This window comes from Siniperca chuatsi, linkage group LG10, assembly GCF_020085105.1.
Source record: "Siniperca chuatsi isolate FFG_IHB_CAS linkage group LG10, ASM2008510v1, whole genome shotgun sequence".
Taxonomy (NCBI): Eukaryota; Metazoa; Chordata; class Actinopteri; order Centrarchiformes; family Sinipercidae; genus Siniperca; species Siniperca chuatsi.
The window spans coordinates 11,146,835-11,161,844 of record NC_058051.1 but is presented as its reverse complement, the minus strand read 5'-3'; the positions used below and the strand labels follow the sequence as shown (position 1 = coordinate 11,161,844).

The window sequence follows — 15,010 nt, the reverse complement described above, 5'->3', positions numbered from 1 at the left end:
CCTCTAAAGTGTGAAAACACCTTCATTTCAGATGTAATAATAGGCTACCAGCATTGAGCTTTATTTGACTGAAAACAAAGATGTTTTTTTCAAGAATGAACCAAAAAAAAACAAATATGTCTAGATATTAGAAAATCTTTTTCAAATTCAACACATGGTTGCATGTTGTGTTTATATGAAAGCTTGCACACAGACCTGAGTGTACACATGCATGCAGACAGACTCATGTATATCACTCATGAGTGAATATTTTATGCGAGGCAAATTCATTCATGCAAACATCCATGCATTCAGACAACTGAACAAAGACCTTTGGCACACCCGACATTCAGATAAACAAGCTATGTCAGGAACAAATCACCCCATCTAGACTTCAGTGAGTGGGTGTGTGTGTGTGGGTGTGTGTGTGTTCCTTTTGTATCCATTTGTCACCCCTTAATCCCTTTGCCACTGTATCGCCCTCAGTCCATTTCACAATTTACTTTTTTCATTTTCCTCTCTTCTCCTAGATCACTTGTTCATTACACCTCTAACCTCACTTTTACTCCTTCAACCTTCACATCAGCCTATCCTCCAGCTGTACAGATTAGCGTCCTTGAAAAACTCATTTTCATTTCATTTCTACGTTCAATTCTATCGATCATTCAGACTGTAACCTGCAGAACTTTCGATGATTTCTCTACCTCATCCACATCCAAGGCCACTGCTATATTTGCACTGCATGTAGAGCAGACATAAATTAGTGATCACATTACATTAATACATGGGAGACATTAATACATGTTTGACTACCCATGTTTTTAATTTTTAATAAATTAATCTTTTTAAGGTTCTGTTTTCACTGTGGCTTTAAAACTGAATATCTAACTATATATACATATCACTCACTGTGCAACAACTTGTGTAACTGCAGAAGAGTTAAGAAAAAAGAAGAAGAATATTACATTAAAATGTTGTAATCCTCAACTGAAACATTAGTGTATCAGTGGAAATTCAAATTTTGTTTTCTTTTTTCTTTTTGGTTCTAAAATGTTTCACATCAGTTATAATCGGTCAGTAAAGACAAGCTCTGTCTTTCCCTCTTTTCCTACATCCTGTTTCCTCACGCTATCCAACTTGAACAGAGACACATTATTGCTGCAAAAGCACTAATACAGAGACATACACATGCATGTCATTCAGTTTTAACTGCCCATTGCAGTCTGAAAGAAGTGATCTGTGCAGGTGCAGACCCCCTGACCACACATACATTGTTGTGTCTGAAGCAGAGAAAATACTAAATGGTGTGTTGTCTTTGAATAGAAAGGCAAGCATCTACTAATGTATAGTTAACAGCCATGATGAAGTGATTGATGTTCCTCTCTCCAAGTGATTTTGTCTTTCTCCATCCATCCAGTCAAGGTTGCATTTGACATGTCCATTGATGTATGTGTTCACTTTGTCTTGCAGTCAGTGTGACATTTTGGTTCAGATTCTGCTGTATGACCATGTCAAAATCAAATAATGGGCAATTTTAATCATTGTATAAATACCTACAGTATGAGAAATATGAAACTTTTTACTACCCCAAAACCAGCGTTGTGCAGTGACATATTACTTAGTAACACGTTACAGTAATGGGATCAGGCTTACTTTTTTCAGTAATGAGAGTGTAGGGATTAAAAACTGAAATTTTGTAATTGCATTAGTTACTAATCCCACTTTGGGGGTAGACTTGTTTGCCGTCTTACCAGGAGCTAGATAGGATAGTTTATCAAATTCGTCTCTGTGTGTTAGTCTGAGGCATGTTACTTTGGAGGTGGGGGGAGGCCACATCTACCGATAGAAGAGGAAGGGGACTCCCAGTAGCTCCAACGTTTTCTAGATTAAAAATTGTGTATTCTTACCAACCCAGGTAACACCAGCAAACCCATTGGCCAGACACAGTAGCAACTAGCGGTTGAACATAGTAGAACATTTAGCAGCTAAAGAGCCAGATATTTCCCTCAGGAGTTGATGGAGACCAAAAACAGAGATAAAACAGAGTGAATATTGGACTTACATTCATCAGGATGCCAGACACAAGACTCAAAATGAATGATAATGTTGCTCCATAACTGCTGGATGCGTAAATAAGCAACTGTTTGCTAACAAGTTCACCATATTAAATATTTGCAAATTTAAAAGGTGATGATATGTCAATGTTGTGTTCACAGCTTGTTTCCGCTGCCCCCAAGTGGCCAAAAAAATCAATTATTGCAGGTTGATGATGGTCAGTAAATGCTTCCAAACACTAGGGTGGCTGCTTGTTAAAACTCTAAGTCTTGTTTTCTATTTCCATGTGTGTTAAATACAGAAGATTAATCCCAATAACAAATTTATATTTTGTCTGGGGCTGAGATTTATGGTTTTCAAAATTCATTTTTGAACTCATATCTCTTGTACAGAAATGGAGGATGGTGTCACAATTCAGAAAATAACTAGCTGAAAAGCAACTCTGTAGTCAATCCTGAAATTAACTGACTAAGTATTCACAAGATGTTATATTTATTTATTCATTTTTATGCCAACCATTTAGCCTCTACTGTAGGCTAAATGGTTCTGGAGAAGTCTTTGAATTATCTTCCCACTCAGACGGCCTAAGAAGTGAAAACATCACATACCAGGATAGCCAAAAAGCTAACAAATACATTTTTCAAATTGGAAGCAATTTCAAATATGCAATTTTTCAGCAGTCCCCACCCCACCCACACACACACACACACACACACACACACACACACACACACTTGAGGGCAGCCTGACCCAGAGTTCCTACTCTCACCCCTAAAACACACACCTCCTGCCTCTCATTTATCACACACTGTTTTCCTCTCCTCTCGCTTTCACTCCTCCACTCTCTCTTTTCAGGTTCGCTATTCACCTGGCTGTTCTGCTCTGCTTCGTTTCCTTTCCAAACAAACTGCAGTCGTTTTCTTTCTCTTTCTTGTCGTTTCTGAAAAGAAACTTTTCGTGTATGTGTGGGAACCACAAACAACTCACAATATGTCAAATTAGTGGCTACACCTGCTTGCATTCATGTGTGTTAGTCAAAAATAAAAACCAGATTACTAGCTTTATTGTAGTGTGTTTTAATAATATCTGCTTTGTTATAGTGTTGACATTTCCTTTATAAAGATATTTAAAACATAAACAATAGTATGGGTCTTTTTTATTCTCAAACTTTGATGACCTAAATGAACTGCACCTCTATTGCACATTAAACGATAACAACCTAAGTTAACTGTTCAGTTCCTATAGGTGGTAAACAAAAAAGGGGGAGTCAGGGATAGGGGTGGGGTCCAGGGCCCTTATTTATCAAGTGCCTAAGGATCATTCATAAGAATTGTGCTGAAAGTTAACCCAGGACTAAAAATACTCACACCTCAGAGTAGAACTTGAGACTAATTTATGAAGCTTTCTACACTGACTTTCAGCAAGGAGAAGGACTAGGAAAGAGTGTGATGTCACTGTTTTATGACACTAAGAGCCGCAAAGTAGACTGTGACAGTTGCAGTTTTAATTATTACACAGTTTCAAAATTCAAAGTGCAGAAAATAACATCACTTTATTAAGTGTAAGTTTTAGGCAAATAACTTAGGTAACCTACCAAGGTTATATATGCAAAAAAATTATGCCAAAATTAATCATATGATGATATTTGCAAATACGCCATTTACAGTAGACTAACCAAAGTCACTCGTGGCTTAAAAAATAAAAGTAGCCTAGAAAATTAAAATAGTAGGTAATTCAGCTGCGTAAAATCAGCTCCATCCAACCCCATTGTTTTACAATTCCTATAATAGTTGCATATATTGCACAGGCACATGTTGCAAATCCTCTCTGCGCTGTGGCACACCACTCCATGAAGAACATGGCATCTTCTCTTTCACTGTCCAATTCCCCTTTCAACTACACTCCCTGTTAACTCATGCACCCTACATAAGAGGAAGAACTGTCATTTCTGTAATGTCACACAGTCTTCTTGGGAAATGCACCTTAACAATATGAACACATATTGGCTATAGCCCTGCTACTATTGGAAATACCCTAAATAAAAAATGATAAGACCCTATACAAATATTTCACTTATTGTCATTAAGTATATCTTTCATTATGCAGCTGACAATCAGTCAGGGGGACATGATGGTGCTCAAATAAGTTTTAGTCCACTCTCACTGAGGACCCTTGTAATGCACATTGTCTTTATGACGTGCATTAGTGCAACCAAAGCTTGATTTATGACTTCCAAAATTGTCAGTCTGACAGAATCATCATCATCATCAGAATCTCCTCTGCATCTTACATAGGATCAGTCTCAAATAATTTTCGGTTTGTCAAAAGGATATATTAATAAGCGTTTCCAAAACATCTCTCTTCTCACGGAATATCTCTGCCTGAACGCCATCTTCTGGCAACCCCCTAACAAGTTAAGACACCGCTGGAGGAAACCTTTTGGCCGAAATAGGTGTGATTCCCTAAGTTATGAAAGTTGTTAAAACACTGCTACATCAAGTCCTAAAATAAGGTTTTTGGTCAGTTAGAAGTGATTTCCTACTCTGACACGCTTGATAAATATGGGCCCAGGTCGTACTCAGACCAACATTAGCACTGCATCAAAAAGTGCAAGTCATTCACTTCAAGACCACTGCATTGGCATAGCAGGGGTCCCAGATACCAACTTTTTCACACACTGTGGCAAGTTGAGTTGTTAAAGATGCATATTCCCTCTGAGTTTAAATATAGGTCAGGCTCTTCCAGCAGAGTCAGCGCTCAGGCTCTTCCAGCAGAGTCAGCGCTCTCTCACTCACACATACACCACTGTACTTAATGGGGACGGAGTGGACAGGCGAGTGTCAGGAAGCACTTTACATCAAGATTCATGTCAAGTTGTTTTTCCTCCTATATTTCTCTCTAACTCTGACAACTTACTGTATGCAGCAGCCTGCTGGCCTCGCAGCACAGATGGATTTGATTTAACCTAATTATATCTACAGTACAGTATCTCCAGATAAAAAGTATTTACCAACCAGTTAATAACAATGCTTTAAGTCAAAGAGACATGAATAAACAGAACAGAGTGTACTCAAATCAAGAATTGAAACATTACTGGATTAATTGATAATCAAAGTAGTTGCTGATTATTTTTCTGTTGATCAACTAATTGATTAATCAACTAATCATTTCAACTTTACACCACATTAAGAGACAGATTGGGCTGCCATAGTATCTGCCCTTACCCCTTAAAATGCATTCTGTTATTTTTCATACTATTATTTTGGTATTTATTTATTCGTCTATTCGTATCTATCATTGCTGCTATCACAGCATCTACCGATGTTTGAAACTGCAAAGTTAAAACCTGAATAAAATTAACATTTTTATTATACTACAGTGCATCAAACAGCAAAACTGATAAATGTATATGAAAATTTTTGCAGATTTTCACTTAAGCTGCAGAGCCCAAAGAGAAGCCACTCTATTAATCCACACTGCACAGCAACAGAGGAAAAAATCACCCCTTACTCCCAATTTCATTTTGACTGTATCTGAGGTTAAGGTGAACTTGTAAACTCTTAACCCCCGACAAAGCATAGATGAAATTAAAACAATTTTCTTGTTTTCCCCTCTCTAGTCCTCTCCCTCTGCTCCCACCTTTTCTGCTTTTTCTGCTTTATACCCCGAGGCTATTCAGCACAACACTGCACAGCCTCATGGAGTACATTCTGTATGTATGTACTGTGTATATGTATTATACTGTGTATACAATACAATGAAAAGACAGGAACTGGAACTGGAACTGGAAAAGATGAGTATGAAGAGGAGGTATGCAGTGAATAATTGAATTGGAGGTGATACACACACAAACCAAAATACCTACTGGTGTTATCTAGTATAAAGTATCTTGAATTGTCACTGAATTCATAAAACAGTACATTATTGCAATTCATCACTTACATTCCAGTCCTGCACAGAAACCTGCAGGCTTCTACATGTACCTGCCCTATTCAGATATATCCTTTTACTCATCCAGCTTATTTCATCATGGAATGAGCTGCACTGAGCCACGAGGCTCCATAAACCTTTCACCACTGACAGGTCTATAAATCTCACTGTGATGGCGAAGGGTGATCATGATTGATAACATGGGTGGAGCAGGGGTATATTCACTTAAAATCTGTGTCTGACTCTCACACTGAAAATAACACTGTGTTGGTACAGGTGTGTTGAATTTTTTAACTTCATCTTTTACCTCTAAAACCAAAACAAGTAAGCCAGAGCTGAGCAAATGATACTGTGGTTGACGATTTAGAGATTGTGAACTTGTCACTGTTTTTCTCACATCACAGAAAAGTAGTAAGTCACTTTTGAGGAATTGCTTGTAGGTTTTGGTTATGGTTGTGTTAAAATGGTTTAAAGTATAGGTTCCCATTTTTTTCAAGTCAATCTTAAAACAATACTCACATTACCATATGTACACTAATAATCAATGGGGTGTTTTGACCCATGCAGTGTCTGTGTTATTTTTATATGACTATATTACTGGGTTACTGGATCAAAACAATGACTTTTAGTGTGTGTACATTCAGTCTTAATTATGGCACTTTGATTTTGATGTAGTTTTAGTCTAAGTCTCTTGACGAAAATGTATATTAGTTTTAGTCAAATTTAGTCAAAGTTTTAGTCTAGTTTTCACCAGTGTAATTTTAGTTTCATTTTTGTCGCACATTTTTGATTTTTATGTCTTCTAAGCTATTTGAGACAACAGCTGTCACCATCTTTGTTGTGTATAGGTCCCATGGTTACAGGTGTCATTCTTGTCTATCTCTAGTAAAGAACTATGATGAAATGTATTTTTCATCAATCAACGAATAAAAACTAAACAATAATGTGAAAGATGGAGAAATTAATGGAAAAATTAACTAGTTATTGTTTGTAACACTTTCAATGAAGCCCATGTCTATAATGCATTATATGCATTATAAACATACTTGTAATGCGTTATACTGTGCTTATAGCAATGTATAATTATAGTTATGAGCACTCATACATATTCATAATTGTTTATAACATTAAACATAACACTTAAAGCATAACTTACAAGGTCAAGTATCATAATACTTTATAATTTCTGGTCACTCACTGACATTTTTTTCCAAGGATCATAGTGTATTAGAATTTTCATAGTTGTAATACATTATATTACATTATATACATTGTATAATTATAATGCATCATAAAATGATTATAATGTATTACAACTATGTTTTTTGGGAAAACATTACATCAGTGAAATGTAAATGTCCATCATTCAGTTGTTCATCATCAAAAAGGAGTACTCAATTTCTGTTATGACCAGTGTTGGACGAAATATTCAGATCATTTACTTAAGTGAAAGTACTAATACCACACTGGATCAATACTCTGTTACAAGTACAAGTACTGCATTGAAAGTGTTATTTAAGTGAAAGTATGTAAGTGTAATCAGGAAAATGTACTTAAAGTATTAAAAGTAAAAGTACTCAATGCAGAAAGAAAAATGTCCCCTGTGACTGTTATACTGTACTATATATTATATCATTAGATTATTATTACTCATGCATTAATGTAAAAGCAGGATTTTAGTGTCATAGTTGGTTGAGGTGGAGCTCATTTTGAACTATTTTGTATTGAACTGCAACTAATGATTATTTTCATTATGGATTAATCTGCTGATTATTTTCTCTATTAATTGATTGGGCTCTGGGTAGTTGTGATGGCATTTCTCACTATTTTCAGAATTTTTACAAACCAAACAAAGTGACACCTTCACAATGCTTGTTTTGTCCAACCAACAGTCCAAACCTCAGCATTATTAACAATACATTAAAATTATTAAAATAATTAAAAGGCAAAAGAGCAAATCTTCACATTTGAAGCTGGAACCATGGCATTTTTTTACATGAAAAATTACATTAATGTTCAAAATAGTTGCCGATTTTCTGTCAATTGACTAATTGATTAATCAACTAATTGTTTCAGCTGTACTTGTATAAACTGTTGGGTAGTTTAATTTATAATAAAACATCATATTTTATAAATTCTTCATATGTTTTGTGTGTAAAAACAAAAACATTTGTAAAGTAACTAGTAACTAAAGCTGTCAGATAAATGTAGTGAAGTAAAAAGTACAATATTTCCCTCTGAGATATAGTGGAATAGAAGAAGAAAGTAGCATGAAAAGAAAATACTCAAGTAAAGTACAAACAAAACCAGATAACATTACTGACAGAGACATAATGTTACTTAATACATTAATACATTTCGTCATAGTTCTCGTTTTCAGAGGTTACTTTTAATTGAGTTTTTGTCTTGTTTTCGTTTCGTTTCGTTTCGAAAAAAAGGTTGTCAATGAAGATTTTTCTTCATAGTTTTTGTTGATGAAATTAACACTGTGTATATTGAAAGTTATTAGTCACTGCAATTGTTCCTCCTGTCCACACTGGTCTTGAAGAGATCCTTTCCTAAAGCAAATCCAATGTCAGAGATGAGGGATAAAATCCAAAATACTTTTATCATACATATAGGCATTTGAGTATTGAGTATTGTGTATATGTATATACTCTTTATAGTAAGATAGACTTGAATGCGAACCTGTCCTTTAAAGGTTTTATCTGTGTCCATGTGATGATTGGCAAATTAATGTTTGGAAAGAGCTACTGTTTTATGGCTAAATATTCATCACCAACATTACAAGCAACCATCACTAAGGACAGAAAGGGTTTTCATCAACATAGATCCCTTACAGCATGTTACTGATATGCCTGTGTATGAAGTTTGAGCATGTGTGAAAGACAGCGCCTAAGAAAAGAACCAGGGAAAGCAACCAAAAAGATTTATGACACTTTTTGTCACAGACACTTAACAGTTTACACTTTATTTAGCCCACATGCCAGTCATCAAACAAACCTTCAGTGTCACATTTACAACCGTTGTGAAACAAAAGAGTTTGAAACAAAATCTGGGAAAATGCCTCCATACTAAAGCTGCTTCTAACAGCATGACTGATAAAGGAAAACAGATCATTTTACACTGTATTCAGGCCAGATGTCAGTCACTCATGAAATTAGGAAACCTTTAGCTTAGAAATCTTTAAAGAAAGGTTGCAAATTAAAACGGCTGGTCCTCAGATTTCAAAAGCAGATTGAGTTGGCCTCTGGTCTTGAAACGTAATAACGTAATGGAATCAATGTATGAATACAAATGTGGTGTAAGCACAGTATCACCGAGGATAAATTGGCATAAAAAGTGTGCTGGAAAAATCATTATTCATTGTTGAAGTCTATTCCTCTTGTGTAAATACAGTCAATGCATTATTTTAGATGTCGGCAACTGTACACTAGCAGCTATGGATTTGTCATCAATGTATTTAAATATAATCTGTTTAGTCACATTTGCTGTAATCTGTTTTCTCTGTTACTATGTTTCACAGACATGAAAATGTAGAAATGACAATAAATAATAAATAAACCCAAATGAACCTACCTTGATATAAAGGTGAAGTATTGACTTTTAATGCAAAAATAAGGAACAATGATAAATTGTTTCAGTATTAAGCTACAAAATATGTAATCGTTTTGACTTAGTACTCATTCTGATTTCTGTTTGGGTGCCAAAAACAACATACCACATGTCATTATACCTGCATTTTCTGATATTAGTAGCATTTGTATAGGATAATAATGCTTTATTCTACAGATTGCACATATAATTTACTGTATTCTAATATATTGCTCTCAAATGATACAGTATCTCACACCTCCACTGTTTGTAGCGTAGAATAAGTGAGTTTTTAGCATAGAATAAGCGAATCAAGGCCAAGATCTCACAAGTGTAGGTGTAACAGGGATATTGGCTCACCTAGACAGGTAGAGACCTGTTTGGCCAACAGGATGTGGAGAAGGAGGAGGAAGGACTAGGGGGAGCTCCTCTTGCCCCTGGCAGCATGGTTGGAACTCACCTCACGTGGACCTAGAGCAGGGGGGGTCAGATGTCAAGGTAACGAGGAAAGGGAAGTGATGGAGGGTGTAAAAGAATTGGAAAAACCAACGTTTGAGGACATGCTCGACATTTGACTCTCTGATACATCCTGCAGTGTCAACATTATATTAGATGCTTATGTTGATAAAAATGTGGCCTAAAACAACATCCAGATTTTATGAATTTACAAACTAAAATGATCCTAATGAATTTTTAAAATGTATACAGCTAATATATTTTAGAAATATAAAATATGTCTGAAAATAATCTACCACGCTGTTAACTAACCTGTAGTCCCTGAGGATAACCTGTTGTTTGGCTGTCGGTAAATATAGTGAGGGGTTAAGGGTCAAAGGGTAAGGTTTAGGGGCCAGAGAGATGAGCAGGGCAGTAAAGAAAGAGATCTGCACAAGCCTGCCTTTACACCCTCAGGGCCTGATATCATGTGTATTCTAAAAACACACACCCAGCATTTGAAGCACACACATAATACACAAAAGTATGATCCAATGCCCAGACACACTATACAAATAGGTACAAACATGATGAAAAGAAAGCACTAACAATAGCCTTGCATTCAAATATTCACATGACCTCACATGCAGTGTGGGTTGGGGGATTTTCTAGCTCTTTAGCAGCACAGCACTCACCATTCTTTTCCTTCAATTTCTGCTTCTCTCTTGCTCTCCAAGTGGAGTTTTGTGTGAGGCCTGGTTTATTCTTCCCCCATATAGGACATATAGGTGAAACAAAGGGTGATTAAAAATTAAACATTAACTGAGAAACAGAGTAAGAAAAGGAGGACAAAATGGATATAATAATAAGCTACAGTGACGAAGAGAAATAAATAGAACACAAACAAACAAAGAGAAGATGCGTTTGCAAGTTAGGTCTGCTTAAATTTCAGAGCTACCAGATGTCATTTAGCATCTCTTTACAAATAGCAACAATAAAAAAAAAAACTTGTTAGCTTTTGTTAGCATCAGGAGTGATAGTGAAAGAGTTCCATTAAATAACACCAACTGCATTTTCCAATAATTGCCAAAAATTACATAGATATTTTAAAAGGACTGGGTTAAGCTCATTATCACCCAGATTTTATGTTCTCACACATCAAAAACTTGTTCTTTTTCCTGCTCCAGATAGCCTCTGCTCTCAGGAGTGTACAGCAAACGGGGTCCTCTGAAGGCGAGGACACCTCAGCAAAGCTTCCTGTATTAGAAAATAAAAAGGAAAGCAGGGGAGGTCATGAGAAAGAGCTGTTCATTTTGCTGCACTGTATTTTTATGATGAATTTTTCCCCAATCGTTTATGATTTATTATTAAATCTAATGATTGATCGGTCCACCAGATATTTAGTGTTCCCCTGACCTTGCTTCTAGTGCCACCATGAGGATGACAGTTTTCAGAATCAGAATCAGAAATACTTTATTGATCCCTGTAGGGAAACTCTTTGTTACAGTAGCTCGCCTTTACGTCAGTGCACACAGGAGAAAGTACTAGAAAACGATATGATACACTATAAACACTATAAAACAGGTCAGAAATAAATCAAGTATCATGTCGGTATAAGTATAAGATAAACTAAGTGTCGAGTACCAAGTGGGTTTACTGGTTGATGATGAAAGTACAGTATAAAATACAATGTAACTAATTATGTAATAAATAATAGTAATAAGCGGAGGTGCATGTACTGTCGAGAGTAATTGAGATGTATAGTATCAGTAACAATAAATAAGAAAAACTAACAAGGGAAAACTAATATTGCACGGGAGTAGTACACAGAATATTGCACAATTATTATTAATTATGGCGGAGATGTAATGCTCAATGTCCAGTTTAGTGACCTAGGGTCAAACAGACTAACCCTTAGAGGGAGGAGTTAAATAGTTTGATGGCCACAGGCAGGAATGACTTCCTGTGGCGCTCTGTGGTGCTTTTTGGTGGGATGAGTCTTCCGCTGAAGGTGCTCCTTTGCTTGACCAGCACATCATGGAGCGGGTGGGAGACACTGTCCAAAATGGCATGTAGTTTGGCCAGCATCCTCCTCTCTGACACCACCGTCAGAGAGCTGGACTCTCTGGCGGTGATGTCACTGGCCTTACGGATCAGTTTATTGAGTCTGTTGGCGTCCGTTACCTTTAGCCTGCTGCCCCAGCATGCAACAGCATACAGGATAGCACTGGCCACCACAGACTCATAGAACATCTTCAGCATGGTACGGCAGATGTTGAAGGACCTCAGCCTCCTCAGAAAATAGAGGCGGCTCTGGCCCTTCCTGTAAACAGCTTGAGTGTTCTTGGTCCAGTCCAGTTTGTTATCTAAGTGTACTCCCAGGTACTTGTAGTCCTACACAATGTCCACACTGACCCCCTGGATGGAAACCGGGGTCACTGGTGCCTTGGCCAGTGACCATTGGTACAGATATCAATGGTGCATAGAGGATGAATCCTTATGACTTTGGTGGTCCCCTGATTTTTCATCTAGTGCCACCAGCAGCTTGACATTTGTGGTTTTGAGAAAAATGTCTCGACAACTTTTGGATGGATTGCCATGAAATGAAATGATGAATTGTAATAACCTTGGTGATTCTTTAACTTTTAATCTAGCACTACCATCAGATAAAAATCTTTGTGTTTAGTGATATTTACCAAATGTTAGCATGCTAACATTCTAAAAAAATTATGGATATTAGCATTGTCATAAGGGATGTCATGATATCAGATTTTCACTACATGATTATCATGGCCAAAAGAATTCATGATAACGATATTATCTCAATATCTATAGAAAATTTTAAAATGTTAGCTAGCTAAAAACTAGCTAAAAGCTAGCTAGTTACTGCGTCTTCTTCTTTTTATGTTGTATGGCAGATCGCAACCAGCGTTAAGGTGCATTACCGCCACCTACTATGACAAAACGAGAATGGAAAGAAATGGAAATGATTTAAGAGGCGCTGCATTATTTACACAACATTATCATATGTGTATTATTAACATGATATCAATATTTCATTTTTAAATGTCACGATTATTGTCTGTACCGGTATATTGCGACACCCCTAATTGTCATTATGACAATTATGATGATATCATGATTATGAGCATGTTAGCATGATGAAATAAGTATTTGAAGCATGAAGCTTGTGGCATAATTACGCCATTACATGATAGCCATCGCATTTAGCCAAAATGTTGCGGCAGTTACATTTAGAATTTTCATTCACTTAACCGTTTAGATAATCAAATGGTTATTTTAAACCACAGAACACACATGGTGACAGAGATGGGGAGACATGTCCAGTTAGTACCTGCAGAGTGCTGTTGTCAGGGCCTGTGTGTAAGCCAACAGTCATCATGGACCAACTATGTCCTGGAAAACACAAACACATCACCATATGCATTCTCACATACAGACATGTAAGGTACATGTACATTATAAAAACATACACACAATATTAACAATCCTATTCATAAAACTGACAAGTTGACATGCGTAACATTAACCACAATCAGGTCAGGTAGTGACAAATACATGTTTAGAACAAAAAATTTAAGCTTGCTGCCAACAGTGCCAAGTACATTAACTTCTCACATTTCATTTGAGGTACTGTAGGTGTTAAGACATGTCAAACACAGAACATCACAGAACTTTTAATGCTTTTTGATGCTAACAAAGGCTAAGTTCAGCTGTAGTGACTCAGAATTATGAGAAAAATCCCCTATGAAAACATTTAAATGCACCAACCTGCCCAGAAACACAGCAGACAGATACAGGCAGAGACAAACAGGTAAACCGACAAAAAACCACATACACCCAGACACCCTTAAAACATCTAGGGTGCACAAGGCCAAAGGTCATGGTCTCATGGTGACTGCGAGGGGCCTGTAAACACTTAGTCTGATCCCCATGACTGAGCAAACAGCGGTGACTGACGGGACATAGGCAACCTAACTGAGGTAACTGACAGGCGGTGACATCGTCACCACGGTAACGGACAGGCGGTGATAGACAGGCTGTTAGGAAATGTGTGTGAGGGAGCTGATCCATGCTGAGATGCAGAGGGGAGAGATTGAGTGCATAATGGGGCTTAGCAATCTTACCATGATATCCCTCTGCCTTGATGTGCCATAACACAGTGCTTCACTTCAGGGTATTCTTGAGACTCTGTGTTGTTCGGTCTGTGCATATACTTTATTTACTCTCTTTTGATGACTAATCTGACCTCTGACATTAAGGAGAGACATGTAAAGTGTTAAGGGTGGGTATAATAACAGACAATTTACACGGTGAGTGCTCAGCCAATCAGACTCAGCCAAGGAATGTTAGCCAAGAAAAGCTGTGCACAGCTGGTTTTCACAGATGTCACCTTGGTTTTTATTTTATTTTTTGTTACCCTATCAATGAGATTCAGTTGAACAATAGCTCCACCAAAATAAACAAGAAATTCATTATGACCACTGAAAGCATGCTAATACTCAGCAACATTTATTTGAATGCTGGCAGGAATAAAAATCTCTAAAAATGATGCTTGGCATACATGGATCCATCATTTGAATTGCAATAATTCTTCCAAATTACACGACAAAATATGTTATTTGTCCATGCCATCTAGAAAGACACATAGGGGCATCAGATCAGAAAAAGCTTCTATCAGCAGGATGACATAATTTGTCTGTCTTGTATGATGTGACAACGCTAAGGCTGGGGTTTGGTTAGATTTAGGCACAAAAACAACTTGGTAAGGTTTAGGGAAATATCATGGTTTGGGTTAAAATAAGTACTTCGCTGAGGTTAGGGGAACTTTGTCATCATGTTTACGATAAAAAAAAACACATGGTTTATGTTAAGGAACAATCTTGCCTGAAAAAAAAAGTTGACTGTTGGTTGGAAACGGGAAACGAAAAGCGGCTCCCATGTTAAAGTCCGATGTTTTTTTGACCCATCCATCCACCCTGACCTCCTCCGTATG

The 15,010-nt window shown here is 36.9% G+C and overlaps 1 long non-coding RNA gene across 1 annotated transcript; it reads right to left on the bottom strand.

Annotated features, from left to right (window-relative positions):
* Positions 1-9,885: 9,885 nt before the first annotated feature.
* On the bottom strand, positions 9,886-13,510 carry LOC122882877. Its single transcript, XR_006379479.1, has 4 exons — positions 13,349-13,510; positions 11,149-11,250; positions 10,689-10,758; positions 9,886-10,029 (listed from the first exon to the last, which is right to left on the bottom strand). It is a non-coding gene; the product is annotated as an uncharacterized LOC122882877 (long non-coding RNA).
* Between the last annotated feature and the right edge of the window lie 1,500 nt (positions 13,511-15,010).